The 27452-nt window shown below is 43.1% G+C and overlaps 1 long non-coding RNA gene across 1 annotated transcript; it reads right to left on the bottom strand.

Annotated features, from left to right (window-relative positions):
* Window positions 1-984: 984 nt before the first annotated feature.
* LOC128853394 (uncharacterized) lies at window positions 985-20400 on the bottom strand. The gene is made up of 4 exons (XR_008451923.1): window positions 19502-20400; window positions 7076-9068; window positions 6333-6630; window positions 985-1335 (listed from the first exon to the last, which is right to left on the bottom strand). It is a non-coding gene; the product is annotated as an uncharacterized LOC128853394 (long non-coding RNA).
* Between the last annotated feature and the right edge of the window lie 7052 nt (window positions 20401-27452).

The following is a 27452-nucleotide window of genomic DNA, read 5'->3' as shown; positions in this document are numbered from 1 at the left end:
GAAAGGTAGCAGTGCCCTCACAAATGTCCTGAATATCCTCAGTCAGATTGCCGGCTGCCCACAAATTTCAGATGTTTCTCATTGCCTCTAATGGCTGATTTGCAATAATTTCAAAGGGAGCTGCACATGATTCCCATCAGAAGGCAATCAGGCATCTCATATTTCTCTTCCAGCACACAATTCTCCATGCAGGATGGTCATTTCCTCTGGTTGATGCCAGGAGCCCCCTAGTCCTTTGGTTATTGCCTTAATCAAGTCTGCAGCTTGAAAGAAGAACTTTCTGTGCAGCAAACACCTGCTAGGACAAACTGCCAGAGAAATAAGCATCTATATATCATGTGCAGCACAGTAACATCAGCCTCGGAGAGCTCGCTCCTGGATCAGATGCCTAAAAAGTCCCACCTGATGTTGACTGCTCTGAAAGTTTAGATATGCAGAGGTATGTATTTCAGACAAGCAGCCCCTGAAGTGAGTCTGTACCAATCTCTATAGACTGTACCAGGGTTTGAATTGTAACCAGAAGGATGTAGGCTGCTAAAATATAGCAGAGCTCATGGATGTTATACGCATGGTCGTTTTATACACTTATCTGGACAGTAAGCATTGTCCACCAGCTACTGTACTACTCTCCTTCTCGCCCATATTTCATTATAGGTTTACCATTTCTCAGTGTGTAAAACCAGGACGGGCTGCCATGGCTTAGATGGTGCGAAGAGCATTGTGGAGAGGCACAGCAACAGCCGTGATGGAAAGGAGAAAACGGAGGAGTTCTCCTGAGCAAAGCGCAATATTAAGCAAATGCTGAACCAACAATCTCTGCTGCTGGAACCAAAATGTTCTGGCAAAAAGCCATCGCCACATACATATATCCACCAACCAGCAGCCCCGAAGAGGTGAGTGTGTCAGAAATGCACTCAGCAATTAAAGCCTTTGCTGTATAAGCTACAGCAGACAGGATAACCCTGTTATTTTACCTACCTGAGGAAAGTTAGGCTTGGTTTTGGAGGGCAATATTCCATGGCTTTCCATCTTGTAAATTCAAAGTCAAATGGCTTTATACTGGTTTATATCTCACACCTCCCTAGTGTCCAGGATGATTCAAGATAGCTGGGAAGGAGGTCTCCTGGTGTGGTTTTCTGAATGTGCTGTGGTTTTCCTCTGCTCCAGCGTGCTGCAGTATTCAGTGCTACCCAAGACACCCAATTGTCACCACTGATATATCCCACACAAGATGTGCTCCTGGAGGGCATTTGTGTGATGTTGAGGCTGGTCTATCCCACCTCGTGGTGATGGTGGTCAGGGAAATGAGACCTTCAGCTCTCTGTAGGTGTCCTGCTGCAATAAAGATTGTGTGTGGCCAGAGGAAAAGAAAATAAGGGGAAAATTGGTTGGAGGTGATTTTGGAGACTTGTTTGCCAGGATTTAATGTTTTGGATAACTGACAGCTGGCTTTCCATAGTCACATTTTTCTCTCAAATCTTTCTGTTTCCTCAGGCGACATCTACCTCTGCTTTTTAAACAAAATACAGTCAGAACCAGACTATCACAGTGCAGACTGATTGACTGCTTTCAGACAGCTCTCCAAGCCTCCTAAACACGTTAAGCCACCCTCTTTCTGGTGAGTGGCTCCCAGTGATTTCAGCATGAATAAAGATGCAGCTCTGCCAGGAAGCATTAGTGAAAACATGATCATTCACAAAAGCCTCTCAGTATTTCTGGGCTGAAATTATCCACAACGATATTTTTATAATTCTGTTTTTAATTTCTAGTAGTGGGCACAAGAGTTGCTCTTTCAGCTGCATAAACAGCTTTTCTCCTTTTCTAACAGGGTAATATTTTTTTCCAAAATTAAGAACGAGTTAATGATTGGAATTTTAGGGTTTTTTTATCCTGAGCTGAAATTCCATTTTGTAAGAAAAGGATCATATTTATGTTTCATAGTAAAAGCTTGTGGAATGTTTTGCATATAAAGCTGAATCTGATTTGCAAAGGCGGAGTTCAGCTGAGATGTTTGTACTAATGTTTGGGAGTGATGGAGCGGAGAGGTTTTTGGCTGGGAAGAGATATCTGTGAGATATCTGAAGTTCTCCAAATCTTGTGAATAGGGGATCATTTTCCTTTGAGTAGTCCCTCTTTTTCATCCAGGGAATTCATATCACATCATCTGGATAGGAAAGAGGACCTCGAGGGGTCAATTAGCAACAAATCCCAAAATGTCTGGACCTGCTCAAAAAGTGATAAACTCGTAAATAAGAGACCCAGATGTTCAACACTTTCCTGCCAGCCGAGGGAATTCAGTATGACAATCCACCAAGCTCATGTGTGGTTGCTGTGCCCGACCCAGCACTACTATCATCCCTTACTCAAAACTCGGGAGACTGAGGCTGTAACTAAATTTCAGCATCACAAATGCAAGTTGCCAGGGCTGGTAGATGGTTGGCGAGTCTTTGGTATAGAGAAACTCATTGGTATATAGGCCTTTTTCTACTGCCAAAAGTCCTCAGCAGCTGCACATGCTGGATTTATCAGACTTTATGAGATATGGCACCACAAAAACTGCTCTGAGACCGATGGACTATTTACTACCTACTGTACCAGAATAATTTATATGTTTATTCCCCGTCCTGAATACATCCAAAACTAAACCTCCCTGGTGAAGTTGCACTGATTTAAAGCTAACCATAAATCTATTGACCCTTGGTAAACGATGTTTTTTTGCCTTTTTTTTTTTTTTTGTTTTAGGGAGTTAACATGGATCTGTTCATTTGAGAAAAAGAAAGCAATTTTCTACCCATATGCATCAAACAAATCTTCAGATACTTTACGTTACGCCGTTCTCTCCTTTCACTGTTTCTTATTTGTTTTTATCTCCTAAAGCATTCTACAGTCTCCCCTGCCCTCTTCTAAATTTTCTTGCTCCTAGCCTCTTGCGTAAGGAAAGCCATGGGTGGAAACATGCTTGGTTTACTTGCCCCCTCCAAAAAGGGAAAGCAAACAAAATAAAGTCCCTTTGTGTGCCATATATCAAAGCATTTCATCATTACATGTTGATTCACTGCCTGTACCATGCATTGCCCTTAATCCAGAGCTCTGCAGGAGGAGGTAACCCTGGGGCGCTGCAGATAACTGATGTTTTGATTACTGGGCTGATATTTTTCCTCTTTGGGAAAAAGGGTTGATTTTAAGGGCAGGGGTGGGAACTTTCCCTGGACTGCTGATGGCTAGACTTTGGAAAGCCTCCCTATTCAGGACAGCCTGAGTAATTTTAAACTTGTTTTCAGCTCCCACTCTTTTCCTATTAAGCATTTTTGTAGTTCACTTCCATGAATAGGAGCCTGTGTCATCCAGAGCTTCTCTGTTCCATCATCAATTCCAATCTCTTAGCCACTTTCTGCACATCAGACAAGAAAAGGAATAGGTCTTTGGTACCAGAGTTAGTAGAAATCTCTAAGTTCATTGTACTGGTTTATTGCAATAGAAAAGAGATTTTCATACTATGAATGCATTAATATATTCTGATTAGCCTTGAACAGTGGAAGGAGGAGATAAGCTCTCAACATCTTTCAGAAGTAAACAGCAATGTGTTAAATTGGCTTAACAGCTTTTGGATGAGTTTAAATGAGGCATCCTTTTAAAAAAAAAATTACATATTTAGAGAAGATTAGCCCTTTGATTTCTTTAATGACACATTCACTTATGTCACTTAATGTTGCATGTTACTTCTTTTACAGGCATTACTGTGCAAAGTGGTGGCATTTTTGCAATCTAAGGGAAATAACTACTCCCTTAGCTATTCTGCTGATTAGATAATTTTAAAAGTGCAGATTTCTTCATTAAATTCTTGGCTGGACATGACGTCAACAGCAGTCTTTTGTGCAGCTCCAAGCACAGTGCCCCACGACTGCGACCTCCAAGGTAAAAACAATGAATTCAGATGGGTTGGACCAAAATAGCTTTTCTCAAATTAGACGATTTCTGCATAGAAACCTCTGATGAAAACACTTCATCCCACCCACCATGTGTTTCCTCCATGGCTTCAGACATCCCCTGTGGACAGAAGAGGATTTTGTCCATTTTGTCAATCTCGCTCAGTTATCAATCTCCATTCTGCCTAAATGGTCCATATACATCAGGGCTAGGCAAGTGGTTCTTCGCTGCTGGCAACTGTTTAGAGACATCAGACAATGTCAAAAGAGCAGATTGGAGGCAGGACTTGGGTTTCTTCCTGGCTATTCCCCTGCAAGGGTCCCAGACCTGGTGACAAGCCCCGGCAGCGGCTCAGCTCTGTGCATGGCTGTGAGCACAGGAGCAGGTACAGGGACAAGTTGCCCCCGGACAGTGGGTCCCGCAGTGTGCAATAAATCAAAGCAACTCCCCAAACCCATGGACTAATTATGTTAGAAATTTTGTCCCCCGTGTGAGGGAGTATTTGTTGTGTTCTGACTACTACCAGGGTTACAAAAACCACATCTCCCACAGGCAGTTACATAGTCTGCACAAATTTTCCTCCATCATAGTTTTACCACAAAAATATCAGTTGGTATTTTTAAGGGATACTGAGGATAGGAGAAACTAATTCCTTATTTATTTTTTAATATATTTTGGGGTTATAGATTGATAAAAAAGCAATTGGATGAACTGAACAAATAACTGTATAGTCTATATTTTTCTCTGGCTTCTTTAAAATGCCAATAAGGAGATAAGAGGGTTATTCCATGCCTTTTAGGAGACTATTTCACAGAGATTTTGTCCTGTTTCTTAGTTCACACTTTTCCCTGTGTCATTTTTATCGTGCTCCCTTTAGCATCACATTTTTGTACACACAAAATAATTCTTTTCTGTCTGCTAGAACATAGTAGCCATAACCCTAGTCATTACTCAGTGAAGCTATATATATTTAGTTCATCATCTTTTCTCATAAATCAATCTTTTCAACCCCAAAATCAATTTAGCTGCTCTTTGAATTGTCTCCAATTTGTCTGTTTTTTTCCTGGTAATGAGGTGGCCCAGAACTGAATGCTGTATTCAAGGCAGGCTGCCACCAAAATAATGGGAACCAGGATGATTTCCATTATCTGCTATTTGACACAAAACTTCATGTGAATGCTTTGCAAGAAAAGGTCTCTTCTTGCAAATGTAATAGCACTGAAAACATGCACAATATTCATGCTCTGAGTTTAATACTGGGAATCCAAGGCATCTACATTTCCTGCATTATCTTATTTTTCAATCTTGAAACTTTTTTTTAAGGGACCGTAAAGATCATCCAGTTCCACTCCCCCTGCCATGCGCAGGGACACCTCCCACCAGCCCAGGCTGCCCAAGGCCCATCCAACCTGGCCTTGAACACCTCCAGGAATGGGACATCCACAACTTCCCTGGGCAACCTGTGCCAGCGCCTCCCCACTCTCATAGTGCTCCTGCTTGCACCAGAACATCTCATGTACATTGAAACATCTCTGTTGGTGTGGGTCCTGCCCCATTCCTTGACTAAGCAGTACACGATTAGTGGCTAATTAGTTTAAAACAAGTGTCTTTTGAGGTGGCAGCCTAAAGGCAATGATGAGCAGCATCCCAGAGAAGCGCATCAGGACTTTCTTTTGGCTGTTTGACCAGCGGGCAATGCACTGAGCACGAATTAGCTTTCGTGGTACAAAAGACAGCACAGATTTTTGTGAATTCAGGTTTACATAAAAGGCAGGTTCCAAAGGCCAAAATCAGGCCTGTAGCAGGGCTGAACCTATCACGTGCCCATCTCTCTAACATCGTGTTGTGACTGTTTGTAAAGCAGGGAAGGGCTGTTGGATTGCAGTGAGAGGACAGGACTCATGGTTGCAACACTTGTCTGGAAAAATCAAGGTCCGCTTTTGTAATTCTGGCCTGGCTTCTTTCTAGCTACAGCTGGGGGGAGGACACGGGGTCTGCATCCTATTCCTGGAACTGCCTGAATGTGTAGGTTCACCTTACAGCTTCTCAAGCAGTGGCTCTGGTTAAGAGCAGTTTATACTGGTCCAGCAGTTTATGCCCTCTTTACTCCCTAAAACCTGTCCCATGGTAGATCACTGGTTGCACTGGGACATTCAGACAAGGCAGGGAGCTGGAGCAGTGGAGAAGATGGGCTGAGACCAGCTCTGCTGCTGAAGGACTCTGTGTGCAGTCCCGCACCTCAGAGACACCCTTTCAGGACTAACTCTTTTCCTGAAAACTGGAAGGCCAAGTCATGTCCTGTTTTCTTCAGTGTGTTATCAGTAAGACAGAGAACAGCAGAGGACTGTAGTTGCAATATGAGAATGAAAAGCAAGCTCAAAACCATCACGACATTTCAAACTTACCTTGGGTCCTTTCTGAAGGAAAGGCTGGACTGTGCTTTGTTCCTGACACCTTGCAGGTCTCAGGTTTTGTTTTGCATTATCCCTATGCTTTGTTCCTCCTTGTGCTTCTGGTAATGCACCATTCAGCTTCTGAAATCCCTCCTCAGCTCCAGTTCTTGTCAAGTCACAGGACTCAGCTCAAGCCAAGCTCTCCGCTTGAAGCATTTACTGATCCATTTTCATGGTACAGCCTTCACATAAATACAGCACCAAGTCCTCTTTATGGCCATCTGGGGACTTCGTAGCCAGTCTAACAGCCCTGTTATTTTGATGTTAAATAGAGCAGTAAGGGTAGGACCAAAACCAAAAATCAAACCCAAAACAAAACAATGTCCCCCCACTGTTAATAGGATTTCTGAAAATAACTTCCTTCTATGCACGTGCCAGCGTGACAGCAACTGCTTCCCATTCCTGACATCAATAATGGCAATGAGCAAAAATCAATAGCAAAAAAGGAGGATCGATGCAAACAGAAACGGCATGTCTTGTTTTAAAAGATTTTGGCAGAGAGTTTTTCAAAAACGATGCCATCTGCGGTATTTCTCTGCACCGACAGCATGTGCCGTGGATAATGCCAGCCCCACATCAATAACATCTGCTAATGCCGCTCTCCGAGTGGCATAATCAATCCTGCCCAGCAGGTCTCAGGGTGGAAAAGTAAGCTCAGAAACCGCACCTGCCATCTGCATCCCACCCACCCTCACCTGAATTCTGGCAGCCTTCACCCAATGCACCCGATGAGGCCATTGCTCAAGGTGTGGAGCGTTGAGGTCCAAGGCAGAATGAGTCGGGGAGTTATCGTGCAATGGTGCCAAAATTCATCATTTCCCTTTTTTTGCAGCTTGTCGGTCTTGAATATAGCCACCAGTTTCCCACAATCAGCTTTGCACATCTGCCCCTGGTTGGGGCAATGTGGCTCCTGTGCTGAAGGAAATTCCACATGCCACCACGAGGATGGTCTCCTGGGGACCCTGACATGTCGTGGGGGCAGAACTGGGCTGTCACTGGTGCTCTGGGAATACAGATGGGGCTGGGCACGTGCATTTTGCTTTGTCCAGAAAATATTTGAGGATGCGTTTTCAACACTCCCAGGGATGACAATGAAGGGATACAGGGAGTATTTTAACACAATCTCAGCCTTGCAACACCTCTTAACTCTTACCTCAAGAGGAAGGTCTACTTGAGGTGGGTCTTCCAGAAAAGTTTTGCCTGTTCTGTCTGTGTGAAGCCTTTGAAATCTGCTGAGATTCAAGGTAGCACCCAACTATCAGCTTCCCCCATCATAAAATACCCACTCTCCTTCTAGAATATTTTGTTTGCCTTATCTTGGTCTGTGCTGGCCCCAGGCAGCAACAGAAGTGCTGGGAGTGCAGTACCTGCATCACCAAACTACGCTCTCCAAGTACATTCGCACAACATTGCAGTTATGGGCAATTTCTTTGAATTTAATAGCGAAGTTCATTGGAAAGTAGCAGAAAGGAGATGGGACAACAGCAGATATATTTTCTCTTGGGACCAGAGGGGCTATCAGCCTTCAAGCATAGAGCCCTTAAGGCATCCATAAGGGCTCACCATATCATAATGGAAGTTAGGATAACTTAGGTAAAATAGAAGAGGTCAAAACACTCACGTTGGGTAGATAACCCAAATATATCGAGGAACAAGTTTCCTGTTAGTCTCACCTGATATCCCTTTCTACAGAAACATCAGGTTGGGGCGCTGGGGGAGTGTCAAGCCATAAAACGCTCGAGTTGAAGGGAACATTTCAATCTGAAAGGAATGGCTTTTCCCCAGAGTTTGAAACGTGTTTGACAAATAGCATAAGTTTTTTAAAAGGTTTTACTTTTTGTAGATCTGAAAACAGAGATTTCACTTTGACATCTATTTTTAGCCAGATTGTGAGCATTTATTGCTTTTTCTTCACTTACAGATAAAGTAAATGCTCCCTTCAGAGTTGTTTGCTTTCAGTAGCACAGAGCCAAGGAATTGTTTTAATTAGAAGGTTTTCTATAGACAAGGGCATTTCCCTAATACTTCTCCTCAGTCAAGACTGAACAGAAGGGGAAAGTTGGTGCAAAAAGCACTGGGAATTGTCCACAACAACAAATGCAGTCCAAAATAAGGGAAACCTGGCCAGTAGGTGACCCATAGCCCGAGTGCCCAACCACTGCTGCTCATCAGCAGTAGCATAAACAGAAACCTCCATCCATCCAGCAATCAACAGGGTGTGTACCATGTCACTGCATATCTCTGGAAGCAGCTTCACAGCAGGACAGACAGTGTGTGGTCTTAACAGTTGTGTGACTGCAGATGCACCATTTTGGCACTTGCAGGAGTTTGGAAAAAGGGAGCAGAGCAGGAAGAAGAAGGAGAATGATGTGGTGAACTTAGCTAGATAAAGTTTCATTTGTCAAAGAACTGTTGAGGGAAAAAGCTGATGTATTCTAGCCCGCTGTACAGTGTATTACAGAAGCAATCTATTTTTGTTCTGCTATTATGCCATGGAAAATTCATCTCTCTGCAACGGTAGAAGCGATAAAGGAAAAAAATTGGCCCTTTCCCTGTAAATCAACTCCAGTATTTTTGGGTGGGTCTTACTTGCTTTCCTTACAGCTGAATGCAAGCCTATATACTCCCAAAGGAATGCTGGTGTGGAAGCCAAGGTGCTCTTGAAGATCAAGTCCAAAACTCAATGACCTGGAACAACAGAACAAGTCTCAAAAATAATCAGCCTGAGCTGGCATCTCAACTGCAAAGTAAATCAAATACTTGGAGCTTTGAAAGTTCAAAAGGTTTTAAGAAAGATAAAATCACTTGTCACCGAGCTACTTATTTAGAATCTTGATTTTTTTAAAATTTTTTTTTTAAATACAGAGAAATATTTCCAGGTAGGTATTACAAATTCGGTGTCACTGACTGGCACAAGAGAAGGCCAAAATTCTCCATGTGAGAGGGGCACTGAACCTCTAGTTACTGGAGGACATGAAGACTTTCAATGACAGCCAAGATGAGAGTATTAGATGCATTTCATATCAGAGACACTGCCATGCACATTGAGATGCATCTCCTCACCGTTATTGCCTTATAACAACAGCCTTGAAACAATACAAAGTAAAACCAAGTATTCTGCATTCAACCCATTTGCGCAGTTATATAAAAATCCAGCCTAGTCCAACAAATCAAAAAAGAGCTTTGGGAAATATAGGCTTTTTTTCCCCTTTTGTACTGTTGGCGTGAGCCTCGGCCGTGGGCACAGACCCCACTGTACCACGCATGACTCAGGGGGGCCAAGGTGCTTTACCCTAAAAGACAGGTACAGATACACCTTCTGTTGGAAAGCTGCTGCGAGGTGCTGCAAGATGCACACCCTGGATCTCAGGGATGCTTAAGGAATAGCTCTCTGCCAAGAAATGCAAGTTTGGGATAAGGCCATGCCAGGTTTGCAGATGCTACTGCCAGGAATGACTCTCCCAGGGCTCAGACCTCCCAGGATGGCTTCCTCTCCTACTTACTGCCGGAGAACCAAAAAAACATTGCCTCTACCCCAAGCGAATTCAAGTGACATCAGGTCAGTGTAGACAGACAAGCAGGGAAACTGAAAGAAATAACATCGGGCGTTGGTAAGAGTGCAAAACAGTGATATCAACACCCCAGTTCCCAAACCATTTCAAGCTGCTGTAGGTGTGCAAGGCAGAATCTAAACAACAGAGCCCCTGCAGCCTCCAGAAGGTCAGATCTAAACCACACTTTCACTGTCCCTTGGGCTGCGAGCAGCAAGGCGATGTTTGCAGCTGCCCAAGTAAATCCTACACATGCCGGCCAACATGACCTCTTGCTGCCTGGAAGAGAGAGACCAGCACTGTTCTGATGATATTTGGATTAGACTGTGGTTTTTTGCTACGTGGCTGCTCAGATCACTGGAGAGCTTGAGGTGGGAGAGGTGCCTTCTCCTGCTCAAGACATGGCTACAAAAACTGGATGACGAAGGGTGCATCAGGCTCCAGGACGCTGCTCAGTGAGATGCTCTGGGGGCTGCAGAGGACAAGGTGGCCCCTGAGAGGCTTTAACAGGAATAATAATAATAATAATAATAATAATAAAATAATAATAATATAGGGGGGAAAAAGACAGAAGATGGAAGGGGCATGAAGTACGAGCTCTCTTTGTCCTGGCTCTCTTTAGGAAGGAAAGGCAGTGGGGCAACAGGACAAGCACGTGGGGGGAAAGTGTGGTAGGGAAGGAGCAAAGGCTGCTCTTCTTGCTGTGGGGACTTGCTATGCGTGTCCCCTCGGAGCTGCCAAGCCAGCAGCACACAGTGGCCTCATTTCACTGAACAAAGGAGGAAAAGCATGAGAAACAGCCAAGGAGGGAGAAACATGAAGGAGGAAGTGTAGGTCTGAAGGAACAAGCAGGAAGGAGACTTGTCAGTCCCTGCCTGGCTTCTGCTCTTCTCTCAGGCACCCGGAAAACCCACCACCTTGGCTACACAGGGCTTCCGGCAATGTATCATGCAGGGAGCATCCTCTGTGGAAAACAGTGGTGCTGTTTACGTGATTTATAGTGAGATAAGGTGATTTATAATAATGAATAATGAATTCCTACACATGTTAACTGAAGCAGCAGCACAAACTTGACACCTCTTAAGAGCAAAGAGCTTGCTTCAACCCTGTCTCCCTCCCCACGCACTTCTCCCCAGCATTGCCCTGGTAGCGCCTTCCTTCACATTAATATTTATCCAGCACAGGGTGCCGGGAGCTCAGGGCAGCCGGCTGCGCCTGGTGGGATGCAGCAGAGCACGAGCCATCGTGAGACCTCCCTCCTGCCTCACACACCTCGGATGTCTTCTGCGCTTGCTCTGCGAGGCATGCAAGCACTCCAGGAGCTTCCTGCGGGTCTAAAAATGTTTTTTGTTTACTGCACCTTGGCAACACGCTCCTGGCTGCAGAGGGATTAAAATGAGTTTCACTCTGCTCCCAAGACACTTGGCTGGATGGATTGAAGCAAGCAGGTGGTACCTGGATACACCAAGCAGAGCAAAATGCCTCTGGAAGTGTCCTCTGATCCTTCCCATGAGTTGCTGAGGGCCCTGTGGATAGCACGAGCCTTGAGTCCTCACTGGCTTCCCAGGAGCCCCAAGATGATGGTGATGGGCACAGCTCAGATGCAAGTCCCATACCATGAGTCAGAGGGACAGGGAGCTGCAGCCCTTACTCCCAAACGGAGTGATTATTTATTGACTGTTCATAATTCAGTTCTTGTGGGAATGAAGGGGAAAACCAACAAATAGATGAGGTTTTGGATATAGACAAATAGACGAGGTTTGGTTCTCATATTCTGGCCTTCCTGCTAACAGCCTGGGAGATGGTTTCAGTGATAGCTGCTGGAGGCTGAGGCTGTTTCTTCAACCTCAGGAGATATTTTCAAATGTTTTCACCAGTTGGCTGGGTTGTAACATCCCCATTTACATTGAAGACATTTGAACTTCGGCTCCGTGTTTTCCATTTTTTTTTTTTTGCTTACAAACATTTTGTGGAATGAAAACAGGCATTTTTGAGATGCATTAATTTTAATCTAATTTCAGACAGGTTGGTAAGGTAAGGTCGGCATTCTGTCAATGACAAATTTAATGAAAACAAAGGTCCAGACACCAAAATGTTATGGAACTGGATAAGGCTTTTTGACTGCTGTCATTACAATTGATAGTTCTATTCAGTCACTTGAAATTTTATCGATTTTTTTTTCCTAGGCACTCCACTTTAAACTTATTTTTCATTTCAAGAAATCAATACTATGGATCCTTTGACACAAAGCATGCACATTCTGCCACAATATGTATATCATGATGGAAGGAGCTGAGATTTTTTTTTTTGTTCACTTCTTTCATCATGAAAATAAAGTGAAAATCTCAGTTACTTATAAAAATACAAATCTGAGGAAAACTTCCTGCCCTCGATTCTCTGCACTAGATCACCTGTGCTGCTGTTGAGATTATTTTTTTCCCCAAAACCCTGCTGCTGGTGAAAGGCAGAGTTATGAATGTATGATGAGGTTCATGTAACAGCTCTGGTGTGGAAATTCTTTTCTTCTTCTTCTATCTGTCTTTCTCTCTTGTTTTTTTTTTTTCCTCAATTCTTCTTTCCTGGGCACAGGTGGAAAAATCTTATTTTTCAATTTCATCAATAGAATGAAAAAAAACAGGTTTTGCATGGGCAAAACCCAGCGCTCCGGTCTGAAGCACAGGGCAATGTTGCTGCTGCAAAGGCAGATGTGCTCTGGGTTAGAGCATGCGATGGGTGAAAGACATGTGGGGTGCTGAAGCGTTATCAGGGACACGTCTTCATGGAGTTGCCTGGTAAGAAAAATGAGACCGGGGGTGGGTGAGTAGCCTGGCCCACTGAGGACAGCAGTTTGTTGACTGCGGGGACCAATCTGCAGCACCTCCCTCTCCAAAACCGCACTTTCAAGCTCTTTTCCAGCAGCCCTGGTCTGGTCTTTCAACACCCACCCATCCATGCCATGCTGAGAGCACAGATGGGTTGCCTCCTGCGAGCTCAGGCAACTCGGCACTAGTAAAGTCTGTGGTTTGGAGCAAAATGTGGACAGCACTGCAAAAGGTGCTGCTCCTCTTCACCAGCCTTGAGTGGCTCTGGAGTCACCATCCCTGGAGGTGTCCAAAACAAGATGTGTACACATGGCACTGGGACACAGTTTTTGTAGGCATGGTGATGTGGGGCTGACAGTTGGACTGGATGATCTTAAGATATTTTTTCCAGCCTTAATGATTCCATAAATCTAACTTTTACATTATGTCTCGATGTTACATTTTTCCTGGTAAATGCATAATTTTCAAAGCCTAATTTCTACTTGAATATTGCCCACTGTTTTCTCTCTGTCAGGAAAGCACTAGGGAATGGAAGGAGCAAGGTCAAATCCCTTACCAAGCTGAAGATGACCCTTCTGGTCAACTGAGGTCTTTAGAAACCCCCTGTATTGTGGATCTAACCATCTTTCTGACTGATAAATTATTTAGTTCTGGGTATTATGAATCCCTGGCATTTTACGAATATAGAAATTTATTACAAGCACAGAAAGTCTCACATTTATAAATAATTAAAGTTGGTTACACACAATGACTTTAGTGAATGATCTGAAACATAAGTGAAAAAATGGATTATTTGTTCCTCTCTTTTTCAGAAGAATGGAAAAAGAGAGGAAAGGGAGTGATAACATTGTAAGAGCATAAAGGAGGGGTAAGTGGACTATATCTTTCTTCTAAGTATCTCTCCAACCCAACAGATTTGTGACTACAACTCTGTAATTTTGAGGTAAATTAATTCAATTCAGAGAGAAGCAGGAAAGGAGAAGGGAAGCTTGCAGTCAGCATTCTGGTAAGTGTAACAGGTATAAAAAGACAATATCCAGCATTCATACCTTATTACATCCCCCACTAAACTGGAATGCTATTAGCAGTTGTGGCACAACAGAGAATGGGGAGGGGGGAAGATAAAGAAAGAAAAGAAATCAGGATTGATGTTCTCTTGCTGTATTTGTTATCTTACAGAAAAAAGCAGAAGAATACAAATCAACCCATCCCACGTACAGGAGGGTGGGATCCTCCAAGACTCTGCTTTTATGGATGAAATAAAGTTAGTCATTAGAGGATGAAAGGCTCTATAAGTGTGACAAAAACCTAACCTTTTGCATGTTCTTTCTCCAATCAACAGCTTTTGGAACGGTGGTGTCAAGCGAAACACCAACAGTGGTTTGGCTAAGGATGGTAACAACTTTCCCCTTATCAAAAGCAATGCCTTGATAGATTTCTTCCACTCCTTTTGTGGCACCTCCTTCCTGGAGATGACAGTGAAATGGCACGTAAGGAATTGTTAGTCATTTGAAAAGAAATAAGCTTTTAAAAGGGAAATGATCTGTCTAGGGAAAAGCATGTGGGCAAAAGTGGAAAAAAATACATTGCTTAAGTTTGGGCAGAGGCTGACAGTCTGCTGCTTTCCTGTCTGTGGTTCTCCACCTGAAAATACAGGTTTATGTGCGCTACAGACCAAATCAGCATCTGTTACGCTTCTGAAGGAGTCTGTCTCTTCCTGAGAACATTAAAACACAGCAAGCACTAGGCTGGCAAAGTGATCCAACCTCACCACCACCATCTCCTGTTCTGCACTAGTGGCATTGCAAAGTTATTTCTCACGTTAATGGTATACCTGGAAAGCAAGAGAGATATCACAGCTATCTCTAGACTGGACACAGTACCAAGAACTGAGATCAGGCGGAAAAGCTACCTAAAATATTCCCTTTTTCATATCTCTTATAGATTAATGTATTATGTGGACAACTTGGCAAGCTTGTGCCTTTCGCTGGAATACACTGATTTACAAGGTGGAGTCAAGAAATTGGTCATTATAATAATATTACTCAGAAGTACACAGACCTTAAATTTCCATCATATGAAACATCCCAGAGTGGCTGAGATTCTCGGGGTTTCCAAATACATTGTGCCCAGAAGGCACAATTTCTCTGCGAAATCAAACCACAATCTAAACTGAAGGGCATTTTTCTGATTGGTGATGAAATTCTTAATTATGCAGCATCAAGCGCAGCAGTACTAGGGAGAAGCAAATTCACTTACAAATTATGCACATACATCAAAACCGCCCTCTGTTTCAGAGACAAATGCCCAATCAATCCGATCTATTTTGCCCTCTACAGCAGATGCTGCATCAGGCTATTTTATAACTATAAATTTTAATATGTCTTTCCTCACTGCCAACTTGTGATTATCCAGACTCAGGGAGGGAGCTGAACTAACCCAAACAAAGTTTGGCCAAAACTGGCGTAAGTCAAAACGTGAAAATAAATGTCTTATTTTCTATATTAATCTTAGTGAAAACTGAAGTGGAGACGTAGCAAAGGTCAATGACAGGAATAAAAGTGTTTTATTTTTAGCGTAACACGGTTCATTCGCAAATGGGTAATGTGCCCACACATAATTAAAAGTTGACAGCATCTGTATTGCGAGCTAGGTGAGAGATTTCAGGGAAAAAGGAAAGTTGATTTTGTTTCACTTTATGCTACGACTCTGCTGCTTGGTCCGGGTGATGGATTAAGACAGAGTTGTGATGCAATTTACAGCTCTGTCCCCTGGGCAGCCTTTCTGGAGAGAGGAGAGCAGTGATGGAGAAAGCGTAATCCTGATCACTTGGCAAAATGTAATATGCTTCCAAAACACAAGGGGCAGGGCCACAGACAAGGGTTTAAATAAAACCAGTTTGTGAGAGAGAGAGATCTATTCCTACGTTTAAGCTGAAGCTGCAATCAGTGCCCCGCTAGGTGGGGAGGATGGACCAAAGGCAAAGGTTTCATCAGGAGAATTGGATTGAAGCAACCATCAAACAGCTCTTCTGGTGCTATGATGTGCACTTTTAGGAGCACAATTCAAAGAAATTCTGTACATTCAATAATCATCCTTTTCTGTACGTTCAATAATCATCCTTACAGAGGTTTGATTCCCTATTACGTCGTTCTGAATTATATTAGAGATAGCACACAGAATAAAGATTGGGCTCCCTCGTTCTTTTATGCCTCTAAAGCCAGATGGAATGCTAGAAGACAAGAAAGCTCCTTCCCCCCTCCCCCTCCGACTTAAAGGAAAATGGCCCTTAATAGTAGTTTTAAGATTAAGAAGGAAATGGGTATTTAAAAAAGAAACATATTCCTCTTGGGTCACTATGAAAAGCTGTTTCATTATTGCTTAGAACCAATGGAAATAAAGCCAGTGTGTCATCAAATCCTTAATACAACATTAGATCTAATTGAATCTTCTGCATCTATTTTTAATGAGCAGCTCGTTTGTTTAATGTGATGGCTACATAATTATGAGTACGAGTTTGTTCTCTACATAGGACATATTGGTTCTAATGGGATGATATTTAATTACTATCTCTCAAGGAACTATAAGAAACAAGCTGCTAATTTTGAAAATACACTGAATTATTCCTTGTCCACTGGACTGAGGAGACTGCACCCCATTTGTGTGGTGACCCCAAGGGCACCAAGCCTTTCACCTCAGGTTTCTTCATCAGCATCAAGTGCTACTTGATCTCTGCGGAAACCAGCCCAATACCAACACATGCAAATGTATTACTGGGTAAGACTTTCCATAAAAAGAACTAGAAGTATCATATTAAAAATGCAATATCAAGAATAAGAATGAGGAGGTAATCCAGCTGTTGAGACAGAAACAGCAGCACACATCAGGAATATACATCTGTTTTCATAGAAGCAACATCATCTGTTTGCCTTGGAGCAGTGTGACCCTATTTCAGTCAACTCTAGAACCCAGAAATGGCTTTAAGATGCCACTGAGACTCCTGCTGGGAGCTGCCTGTCCCAGCTTCCGTCCCCCAGGTCCCCAGCTCAACATGCTGTCCCTGCACATGTCACTGTTCCACATCTCCACTCTGCTCTGGCAGCTGGTTATTGCTGAGGAAGCTGACAGCAGTGGAGGTGAGGGAATTATGGCCGGTAATAGTGTCTGCAGCAAATCCAGCCTTCTTACCATGCTTAGTTTCAACTAAACTCGTTCAGTATGAAGGGGTCAATCACCTGTAAATTCTCCCCAGCACTCAGGCTGAGGAGTGGCTCCTGCGACCTCTGTGCCTTTCAACTGGCTGTGGGTTTTACCTCTTAGAGCTCCACTCACAGGCACCTGTTCCTTGATAACAGGAATTAAGCCCCTTAAAAATGCAGCTAACAAAACTTCACCCTCAATCCAACCCTGTCTCACAGGGAGCAGCCTTGCCCCTTTTAAACTACTATTGGTATTTTCGCTGAAAATGGCTCTTCTGGTATTTTTACCCATGGGCTGTGTGCTGCCCCTTACCCTTCGAGCCAGCTCTGAGCACGAAGGGGTTACCCAGAAGCGCTCCACGCAACGGGGCTGAATGCAGGCAATTTCTCACCCAGCCAATTTGCCATTCTCTCTCTTTATGCCATTACTCTTCCCTTCGGTGTAAGACTCCCTCACACATAACCCCATCAATAACGCCGAGCAGAACGCAGAACTTTGTTTCAAAAAAAATACCCATGAATTCTCACTGCTAATGCTCAGCCAGCTCTTGCTTAAACAGAACAATGGTTTGGGAGCTGGTGGCCAGAAGAAAACCCCTTCCAAAATGCACAGTTTTCTTTAGCAATATATTCTAACTGCTCCATTCCTGGGCTACCGCACAAGTTAATTGCGGAGTGATCAGGGAATAACATCAATCCATTGACATGAATAACTGCAGAATTGCCATTATTTCCAGCAGAGCTACAGTGCGGTCCCAACAAATAACTATATAATTGACTTATATAAACCCTGTTATTGTCCTTCAAATGTTTCCTAGATAACAGAAGCCATCATTGCGAGGCATTTCATAGGTAGGCATTAACAAAATCAAAGATTTATAGTTCAGCCAAAGTCAGAAATCCCATTGACATTCCTGAATCACACCTTGCTGCTTTGTTCATGCAAGATAAACCCCTTGTAACTTCTTGCCCAAATCAGGTGAGGATTTACCAGTGAAACACCACTGAAAGTACACAGCTTCAGCTTTCTTACTGACTATGCACAAAGAGGGACATCCAGAGCAGTAGGATTTGCATCTTTGCACAGGGAAATTAATAGACTACCCTGAACTAGGAAACATCTAAATGGACCAAGGATGCAAATACCTGGATGGAAATAGGGCTGACAAAAGCCATTTTTATCATTTCCACGATTGCTCCAGCTTCGAACAACACTGCGAGGGTGTTGTAGCTTGGGTTGGATTTTCTGTTGTGTTTGTTTGGTGGTTTTAATTTGCATATTTTGTCCTTCCAAGTGCAAGAAAGGCAGAGTACAGAAGGAGGAGAAGGGACAGGGTGGACTAAAACACTAGTTTGAACTGGCAGTGAAATATCACACTCAAATGCCTGAATAACCCACAGTGAAGTGGAGATTAGACAAATGAACAATAAAACTGACTATTCCTTCTTGGCCTCAATGGATGGGAAAGTAATGAAAATCTCATGAAAGATAAATGGTGAAGTTAGTTTAAAATGGATTTAATGAAAGTAAAAGAAGACGAGCATTCATTCCAGGCTACTGATTTATATTTTCTATATTTTAGCCCTCACAACCAAGTTCTGTCTTGTTAACCATTAGAAGTTTAATACAGGGTTACGTGTTCAGTCAAAATCCAAGCGGCTTTTAATACTTTGAAGGAGCACAATGCTGCATTTTGAAATATTAGCAAGGGCGTCCTTGGCTGAATTCTCACATATTAAAAAGCGATCTTCAAACCCAAGTTTTTCTTGCAGGATACGGGAATGGGGAATAATTCAAACCATCTCTCCCTTTTTTTTCTTCCATTGAACTTGGTATAATGTAAAATTATACCAAACATGCAACAAAAGGAATAAAGGTTTGCAAAGAATTAGCTACAAAATGTGTGGCTCTTGTGAAGATCAAATATGCTCCAAAATTAGCTGAGGTTTGTTGTTTGGTTTTTTTTTTTTTAAAAAAAAATTCTATATTCTTTGTCTTTCAGCTGCTCACAGATTCTATAAAGAATGAGCTATTTTTTCCCTCTTCTTCCTCTCAATGTTTTTGCACAGTATAAATAACACAGAACAATAACAATATTGGTTTTACTTGGAAAAGTGGAATCTATTTTGGTGTCAGGGCCAGACTGGAGGCAGCCACAATGCAGTGAAACCCTCAGGTTACACAGCACGGACCATGAACCACCAAAGCCATCCTTGGCCGGATGGATCAGTAAAGGAGAGCACACAGATTCACCACCTCTTAGACAGGCAAAAATAAGCAAAAGTCATTTGTAAAGCGGGAGGCAAAGCACAAACACAGCCCCAGGCTGCCCACACCGCCTTTCCAGTGACTCAGCACCGAAACTGAGCCTCTCCTAGACCGGACTAGATAGCACAGTCTCCTGTGACTCATCCCCAAAACAACAGCAAGGCTGCCAAAAGGCGAGCGGGGTGTTGTGACCAAGGTATTACGCACCAGTGTTCAGAGGGACACCAACCCACCCACTGCCTATAGGAACGGGCAGCAATATTAGGTTGTCACTACTGACCTGGGTTGAAGACAAATCTGGGAGTAAGTCTTCATCTCTGTGGGGCATAGGCAAGACAGGGCTGCTGCAATGGCCAGGTAGGGGCTAATTACCTAATAGTAATAAGCTAATAAAGAATAGTAATTGGCTAATTAGCTAATAATCAATTTAGAGCACTGGAGCCCCTGTCAGTTCCCTGGCTGCATTGAGAAGGTATGGAAGCAGATCTCTGTAGGCTGACAGCAATGTCCTTGATCATTTTAGCTGTATAAATAACTAAACAAACAACTAAGACACACACACTTTCCTTAAGAAATAAATAGGAATTTTCCACACATGGTCAAGGAGCCACCCTCTGCTCAAGGTTTCCTCCCATCCAGGACTTTTATGTAATACAGCATCCTGCTCCAGCCTTTGCTCACGTCTCTGAATCTGCTCTGCCAGGCTCTGATGCCATAAAGCAGCTGCTAGTGCTAAGTGACTTTCTGCACCAGTGGTCTTCTCGTGAGCAACACTGATTTTTCTTTCCTTAGCAACTGAAGATGCAGGGTCTGACTTCAGTCAATTGATTTTGATGGGGATCGCATCCACTTGCACAGGGAGGAATTGGATGCGCCGCGAGCGTCTCAGTCCCTGAATGAACAATTGTACTAACAGCAAGGACGCAAAGGCAACAGATTTCAGGCTGTCGCAGGTAGCAGTAACAGTCAATCACTTGCATGAAATGACTCTGTTATAGTAAATCCTCCCGCTCCATGAAGTGAAGCCATCCTGTTCCTGGCTTCTTCAGAGTCAAAGAGGTAACTTACTTCCTGATGAAACTCATCTGGCCTTTAGTCTCCCATGGGAACACGTTGCACGGTAACTTCATAATCCAAGATCAAAGGAAGGGATGCAACCTTGGCAAAGTGAGTGCTTTTAGATGTAAATTCCGCAGCGCTTGCTTGTTCTTCTGCACTCTTATTCTGATGCGCTAGTATTTAGAAACCTCAAACTGCTTTTGCTGGGCATATATTTCTGTATATACCATAATATATATTCTGAGTTGCTTGACCTCTCAGCCAAGACCTCAGTCCCATTGCAAACCTGCAGCAGAGAAGGTTCCAGAAAACAGCTCCACCATCGCATCTTATGCAGTGAAGGTGACCCCTGTCCTGTGATAGTCATGTCATGCTGTGAAGGCAATGTCTGGGCACAGCCACATCCCATCTGATAACAGATGTGGAGAACTTGGCCTTAAGTGTCCTGTGAAACCCTAAAAACACAATGGGTGCAACCAAGAGGCTGTCCCATGCCATGAGTAGGACAGCCAGTCGAGTGCCTTCTTTTCCATCCCCTACCAGTGCTGCAGGTTTTCCTCCTTGGTGCAGGAGGAGCAAATATTTTACCCACCATGGCAAATGCCAGACAAATAAACACCGGAGCTTTTCAGACCCTGATGAGTAGAGCACATCTATCCCAGAGAATAATCTCCCAGAAATCGACACATAACATTGAAAGACAAATGAGAATGAAAAGGCCTCTCAGACTTAATAGCCTCCATGAATTACACTGCCTTTCATCCACATTGACTGTCACTCTTCCCATTAAAGAGTCACTGTCATCAGTAATCCATTTTAAGATTTATAGACCAGGAGATTTATAGACTTACTGTTCTAATCTGCTTTTTTTTTCCATGCATCTCCGTGGGTCCAAAAGGTGGGACTCTATCCAATACCTCTGCCCTGCATCTGAAAATATAAAGTCATGATGGGATTGCAGGCTTTTGAATTGGATGCCAATGAAAGTGATAATGCTGATAAGGATGGCAAGGATGATAACAGGGAGGGGCAGCGTGTAAGGAAAGAGTGAGGAACAACAAGGACAAGAAAAGATAAAAGATGAGCAGGAGAAAATAAGAAAGGGATAATCCAGGTTTTAATTTATTTTTCATAAATTCTCACTCTGTAAATTCCATAATATCTTGAAAGAAAGAAATTAGGTTACTTTCCCTTTTTGGTAAATTTTTTTTAAGAAGAAAAAAACCCTGCATCCTTGAAGTGAACAAGTTCAAATCCAACTTTTCCATCCAAGAAGACCACTTTACAATGATCACAATAAAATATACCCAGGTGGAAGTGTACTGACGTTACAAAGTCTCTTCAAACAGCTAGAGGAATTTTAGTATAAGTGAGCCTCAGGCTACCTGCTTTGCATAATTTTATCTGATTCTAGTGCAGTTGCACAGTTTGTTCTGATAGTAATTGAATACCCATATGTGGATTAATACCTCCAGCACAAAAGAATTTGAATATGTTCGTGCTGCCTGAAACTACTCTGTTTGCATGTGCCACTGGATACCAGGCAAAATTGCAGATACTTACGTGACTTAGAAATCAAAGCACTATTCAATAGCTTCTAACTCGTTCCAAGCCTGGTTTGGGGATGTGTGTGTAAGAAACAGATCTACTTATCCTCACTCCATTATTCTACATATTACAGTGACAGCAGGTAGTGTTCGAGGCAATTCTAAAAAAGTAGCATTGGACAAAATTCTTCAGGTAACCTTTAAAGCTCTGTTCCTGCTAAGTATTGCTTGGTATTTTTGTACATGCTTCTCTGTAAGGAGAACTAGGACAAATCCTTTCCTGAGTTTTGTTGCTGTGTAAAAGAAAGCTGCTATATTTGTTGAGCTACTGAAGAAAATGCTTTTGGTGCAAGTGGCTATGGTGTAAATCAACGGAAGTCTAGAGGCAACACTATCCATATATATTAAAAATAAGGCTTTCTTCCCAAATGCAAATTTGCTTAAAGAACAGTGAACTGCAGGGACTGAATGTGTAATGCATTCTAATTAGCTTCCTCTTCATCACAGCTACTACCATGGGCTATCGTCATAGTGGAAGCTGTGTCTGCGCTGATCCTTTACAACATGCATGTGATGGCTGTCAAAGTAATTATCAGCACAATTTTCACTTTCTATTTGTATTTTATAGCTCCAGACAGAGAGGAACTTTAGTGGTGGACTAATTTTGCTGTGCTCTTGGGGAAAGGCAGAACAGCACTAGAACTCATTTAAAACTGATCCCACTCAAGCTCTTCAGCAGATAGGGTTATGACCCATGAATTCAAGAGCTGGCTTCCTGTGCTGTTATGTATTACACAGGAAGGAATCTACAAAGCCAAAGCTGTTAAAGTCCCCTCCTTGAACAAATAGTTTCCTAAATAAGTGCCCTACGCTCATTGCCTTTAATAATCCCTTGGTTGAATGTCATTAATTTGCCTGTATTTTTCTCTTAACAGTGTTGTTTCTCTTGCAAAACAGTTTCTATTTTGTCTTTTATGCACACCATCTTTTGCACAGCACTACAGCTATTTGAGAAAGAAAATTCAACAGGGCAGAACTGTAAACGATAGGAGTTTAGTGTGATTACACCGCTCTTGTCCCATCTTTATGGTGGCACTGAACAGAGGTCATTTCATGGAGTCACTACGTTGTGGAGACCTTGCAAAGAAGCAGGGTGCTCAGCTACAGCCGAATTCTTCCTCTCTGGGAAGGACATTGCTGTATTTTGAGCGCTAAGGGGATGTTCGTGTTGTTCTGTGAGCTAAGAAAATGGGAAAATGGTACAGAGCTTGCTCACCCTTCCAACACTCCTCCTGGATCAGAGGGTAGGCTGCCTGTGCTAGCCTCCTCCTCCACCTCTGCCTGAAGGCAGATGTTTGAAAGCACACAAACTGGCAGTTAGGGGATCTTCCCAAACCCATGGATCTTGCAGATCCAGAAGGAAAGGAGACACTGTTCCTGGAAGCACAGAAGTTGTCTGCAGCTGCTCCAGAGGATCTTTCCAGGACAACGAGCTACTGCACGACCTGTCACAACACAAAATGCTCCTGACTGGCAGCCCGTTATGCCAGTGCAGCAGTCAGACACTGTCAGTGCTCAATGTTGGGCAGTTCCCACCAGGATCTGCAGGAGCAGAAGAGACTGGAACAGTAATTTGGCAAATGGCCTCTCTCCTTCCCCATCTCTCTTGCTCCAGATGGAGATCTGGAGAAGGAGGCACATGGAAGGGAGCACTCTCCACGCCCAAGTGAGAGATTGCAGAAGAGCGGGCGTGATCAGTTATTAAATGCATCCACAGACAACGCAGATGATTGAAAATGCCATTTCGCAGCCTCCTGGCAGCAGTCACCATGCTAATGGGGAGCACCACGGCATTAGACAGTGGCAGAGCCCAAAACTCATTTTTTACACACACATGCCCCTTACTTTAGGTAGTGATTTAGAGATCAGAAGGAGGACTTGACAGTTTAATATTTAAACAATTTGTTTCATGTTTAGACCATCGTGTTAATGATCTGTGTGTCATAACAATAATCAAGTGGGATGGAAGCTTGCTTGCAATTATCCACATCTCCTGTCAAAGCCTACAGCACATCAGGCCCATGACTTCTAATTTTAGCCAAATGCTTGCTTTGAAATCTAATTTACATTCTGTTTCCCCCCAAAACTCCACAAATGCTTATTTTCCCCATGGCTCTGGAGATTAGGTCTCCCAGCTGACAGGGAATGTGCCTGTGACAGGCTCCAGTGCAGAGGCGGTTCCTTCCCTGTCCACTGTACCCTTCACAGCTTTTGTCCATGCACCATAGAGTATCCTACACACACTGAAGTACGACACTTACTCAAAAACTTTGGGTCCCTATTAAGGATAAAAAGAGGCAAAGCTATGAAATTCTATATCCAGGCTGTGTTCTGAACTACCCAAAGGGTGAGGAAATAGCCTGATTGGTCCTGCTGCTGCTCCACAGCCCTTACTCAAATGAAAATTTAAGCCTCATGCACTAAAATACCCTCCTCTTGCCTCTTAATTCTCCCTCTTTAATAATCTGCATTGTGCTGGTACTAATCCCAGCCAGAGGCTTGCTGTGCTAGAGACTGTGCATGCAAAGCCAAAACCAGTGTCCTAAAGAGCTTTAAGCCTGGCTTTAATTTTAGTGCAAATTATGTAAAACAAAATGTTCACAGCGCTGTTCAACAAGCTGTGGAATTTCTTCAGGAATTTGTATTATGATGAAAAATGGAATTCGACTTTTTGTTCCTTCTTTAAATAAAAGCAGAACAATAACCTCACTGCCAACAACAGCTTTTACCAACAGTAATATGCATCATTTTTACAACAGTAGAGAGTTTTGACTGATTGTCCTGTGTGTATCAAATCTCAGCTCTGCTGTGGTGGTGAACTGAGTAACAATATCCACAGCAACGCGCTGCCTTGCACCTCTTCAACATCTTTATTAATGATGTTCAGCTGAGCCCCTGCTGCTCGCTGGTGCTTACCACCAGATTTATGGCTAACTTCCAGGGCCTTTCCCACCACTCTTAATTTATTATAACAACAGCGTTCATACATGAGCATTTCATGTTAGGGAGACGGCAGTGTGTCGGTAGCACTACAGCAGATGAGGTCTGGTTAAAGCCCTATCAGTTTAGGCAGCCAAAGTCTCAGGGAAGCAAGTCTCTCCCTGCTATCAAGCTGCAAAGTTGCTTTTTTAGCCCTTGTAAAGTGAAAGGTGCTTTTAAGGCCTTTGAAAAGTGTTTATCGTGGTCATAAAAAAGTAGTTTGCATCTGGCCACTCAATCCCATGAAGCATCCCCAAGAAGGTGGCTGCAAAACAACATCTTGAACTAAGCCTTTTCACCTCCCACCAAGTCACTGGAATTCAGCTCATGGAGAGTAATCTCTTTTTTCCTTTTTCCAAGATGATTTGATTGTTTCTAAACTTCCCTGAATTCCCACCTTAGCTCCTGCTTCCTGTTAAATTTACCTGCTTTTTCTTTATATTTTATTTACTCCTGCCACAAACTGTATTAAAGGGCTGGCAGCCTCCAAAAGGGATGTTCCCAGGGGACCTCAGACCAACCCCACCCCAGAAATGATGCAAAACCTCCAAGACCAAAGAGCAAAGTCTGGTCTTTGTAGTTGTCAGAGCCTCTGCACAGCCTGATACTACTACAGACCTTCAAGAGTGAAAATGCAGCAGCTTCTTTCTCTCTTCACATCTCCGCCTGATGTATCACCGCAGACACACAGCTGCATAAGCATCAGCAGCCTCCTGGAGAAGAGATTCCCACCGCTTCCCCATGAGGACTGGAGGGAGCTAATTGTCCTGCTCGGCCAGCCTGGGGAGGCAAAGTCCTCGCAGCTGATAAGCATTGGCAGCCTTGCTGTTCTCCAAAGTATGTGTTCACAATCAGCTAACATCCCTTGAAGGTAATTCGCTTTGTCAGGTGAGACTTTTGGACCAATTCCCTCAACCAGCATGGTCAGGGAAGCTACCTGCCTCCCCTACACTTGTTATACCCCATGGTATCTTACTCCAGCCAACACAAACACGCAAGACCATCTCATCCCATTGTCCCACCGGGCTCAGTCTCAGGCAGTCCCTGATTTACCCTGGGGCGTGCAGGATGGAGGCAATAGAAAACCAGCCAGTGACACTCACTCATGGGTGCGGCAACAATAGAGAAGGCCCGTCATAATTTATCTGTAATTATGTTTTCCAATTGTATCCAGAATAAAAAAAAATAATCATCCACATTTTAATATGGTCTAATAACATTTGGTCTATGAATCTAAACTATTTAATAGTAAATTATTCTTTCCAGTAATTTTTTTAGCCATTCCAATAGAATTTCCTTATTAGCAATTTTTTTATTAAATTTGACAAGATAATAACAAAAGGCTATAGAAAACTTTTCAGCTTTATTATAGTCTGTAGTACTCTTCCATAAAGGTTAATATGGACTCACCACTCCTAATAATTAAATGGCAATACTCCTGCTGAGACTATTCAGACCTTATCGTTCTGCCCTTTCAAGAACAGCCCTTTGTCTTACATTGATGTGCTACTCCACTTTTCTTCTGTGTTTTCCCTCATCAATAAGCTACATTTGCAGAAATTTAGGGATATCTTCTCTTTTCTGCCAAGTACTGCCGGATACACTATAGCAAAATAGAAAAAGAAATCTACTGATCAAGACAATTCTAAAGCTGTCAACATATTTTGTTCCCTAACTACATATCCCAATCATCTCAAAGTATTGTAGTCTTCTCTCGGAGTTGATAAGCCATTTAATGTATTATTCTGGTGACAGACAGGTTGGCATTTGCTACAAGCATTTTTATGATTCAGTAGTTTTCAGAGAGACTGGAAAACTAAGCAGCAGATTTACACTATAAGAAAATAAAAGCAAAAGATCTCATCTGCCTGATGAATGACTAAAGCAGCTTTCATCTGTGGATTTTCAGTTAGTTTGCCCGAAGGTGGAGAACTTATTGTTTAGGGCTGATAACGCTACCCTCAGGCTATAATCGCATGCCATGCGCCGAGGACCGTACACCTGCAGGGGGGTAGAGAGACTTAACTCTGGGGCAGTTTCCATCAAAGCAAGGCATGTAAGTGCAATAAACTTGAAAGAAAAAGGAGATCTGAAGAAAAAAGAAATGCTCTAAGCATGTATATGGGCTGGGCTAAGAAGCAGGCATGCATCAGCAGCCGTGCCCAACCGGCCACTTTGCTCAGCCAGTTGGCTCTTTGGTAAGAGCCACAGCAGATGTGGGGTTTATTTCAGAAAGAAATAAATGCAAGGACAATGGCAGCCGAAAGGCCGTTACATACATAAAACTTGGCATCAACAGGGAGGCAGATATAGTATTACTGGCTGCCTTATTCCTTAACAGATATTAGATAATGCCTCCCTCTCTGCCAAGCAATGAGTCAGTTGTTGAGATGAGAGGATTGCTCTGGCCTCCGGACTGCCGTTCCCACATCTGAGCAAGGACCGCACTAGCTGTGTTCCAGCAAAGGCCAACTCTGGGGACAACTTTGGTAGCAAATGCTTAAACCATGCTTGACACGGGAGGGCAAGCAAGTCAAGTTTCACCCATGCATTTGAAAAGGACACAGCTGCTAAGAGCATGGATGC

Source organism: Cuculus canorus, chromosome 12, assembly GCF_017976375.1.
Source record: "Cuculus canorus isolate bCucCan1 chromosome 12, bCucCan1.pri, whole genome shotgun sequence".
Taxonomy (NCBI): Eukaryota; Metazoa; Chordata; class Aves; order Cuculiformes; family Cuculidae; genus Cuculus; species Cuculus canorus.
This window is presented reverse-complemented; position numbering and strand designations above follow the sequence as displayed.